Here is a 2,145-nt window from a genome sequence, read left to right as displayed (position 1 = left end):
AATGGAATGAGACTTTCCTGTAAATAGTATTCTATATAATGAGGCTATTATTTAATTTTTCTGAGTTTAATGTTTTAATTTCATTTTATTATATAATTTGTAAGTATAATTTTAAATTCACTTGTGAAATTAGAAAACTGTTAGGGATGTCAATGGGTGGTTTGGTGAGTTTAAAACATTTACTTCCAATGTTGATTGATATTGAAATTGTCCATTTTCTGTTAGCTAATAGAATCATTTGATTCATACTTCAAAAGAAATAATTTTATCACTTTAAATGGTATAAAAGTTAAAAGGAAAATAGATTTATCAGCAAGAATGTACAATTACATATAAAGTTAATTTTAAAAAATTAGTTAAAAAGTGAATAATATATGGTTCTGTAATCAGTTCATATCACCAACTCTGTGTCACTAACTCATGAAAAAACACACAAATACAGTATACCCAAAACCAATAAAAGGAATAAAATTATACAATAATATACCTAATGATGTTCATTAGAAATGGACAAAAACATTTGTATCATTAAATATTTTATTCCTTTTACTGGTTTTTGGTATATTTGTGTTTTCTTTACATACAACCAATTTTTGAAGAAGTAAATATGTCACTAACTCATTTTTATATATATGTAAAATCCGAAATTTTTACCAAAAAAATCCTGATTAATATCCCGTATTTTCCTAAACCCTCAATTAAATTTTTCTTTAAATCCTAAACTAAAACCTAACTTAAAAAAGGGAAAAATTCCAATCTCCCCTTTCGTTCAAAGTAAACATCCGTCCACTTCGAAAATAATCCCACATTCCAACTCCAAAGTTGATAGTTAGCATGGTCCTGGGGACAACTTTGACCCATCCGAGTACCTTTTACCTCACAACAATTGGTCACATGACCATTCTCCCACGATGAAACTATAAAAGTCACTTGCTTCCTCCGAGAGGGGGAAGCAAGTGACTTTTATAGTTTCATTCATCCACCATCACTTAAATACTGTGTCCTATTTTTATATATTGTGTCCTACACATAATATTAATTTCCTCAAGAGAACTATCGACATAAAGAGGTATGGAACAAATTTTTGTGAACTCTCACTCGGCCCTTCGCATTTTAGGGACTCAATTTCCCCTCAATAATAATTATTGTACTGTCTACGTAGATAGCCAATAAATTGTTGTTTCCTTGTTAAATTGGTGTTTACCTAAAACATCTGTAAACTGGCTGTGCTTATTGCGGAACCAGTTATGTAACGTTGGTTACGACATTAAAAGATTTGTGTGTGTGTGTGTTAAATTGGTGTCCTCTTTTACTTGTATATTGCCTGTCACTGTACCGACGGCACTCCTCCCTCCTACGCTTGACCAGACCAGAAAAAAATTTAGTCCCGTTCCCTCAGGATAAACTAAAAATTTAAGCCATCTCTGACAAGTGAGCAAGTCCCTCAGACTTGGAAGCCAATCCACGGAGGTACGACGTAGTCATACCCCTCGGTTCTCACATATACATAATAACTTATACAGGTATCCCTCATACAACATGGTATTTCTACAGCACAGTTTCTCTCTAATACAGTTTGAAAATTGGGGATAATCCTCATACAACATGACTTCCAGTTTCACTCTAACACAGTTTGGGAAATCCTTCATATAAAATTTCACAATTTTTAAGTATAAACTCTGTTATTTGTTCGATTTTTTTTATTCAAACAAGCATGTATCAAATTTGTCTCAAATTTGCCCATGGATTTTAGAATATTGAAATTTTCAATTTGTTTTTTGTCTTTCATCAGATTTACTTTAATGAAAACTGATAATAGAATTTTTTTCTTCCTTGTCCTAGCTTCCCTATCAACCAGATATCACTGCCGTTGTTTTCAGACTTTAGCACTTAAGACTGTCACTGTGTTCTGTTTTTATGGATTAATCTTTGTATTTAGTAAAGTATTTAAACATTTTTAGGAAACTGTCATTAAACATTTTTTAACTGCAGGTAAGTAATCATTTATAAAAACGATACACGAAATACAGCAGTATCTTGATACTCGAACTGTTTGAAACTGGAACAATTTGTATTCAAGCATATATATATATTTTTTTCTTATATATATATAGGAAAAAATAATACTATGTATGTATAACACTA

This window comes from Centruroides sculpturatus, unplaced genomic scaffold (assembly GCF_000671375.1).
Source record: "Centruroides sculpturatus isolate CEXI.00-Female unplaced genomic scaffold, Cexi_2.0 scaffold2167, whole genome shotgun sequence".
In the NCBI taxonomy this organism is placed as follows: domain Eukaryota; kingdom Metazoa; phylum Arthropoda; class Arachnida; order Scorpiones; family Buthidae; genus Centruroides; species Centruroides sculpturatus.
This window is presented reverse-complemented; position numbering follows the sequence as displayed.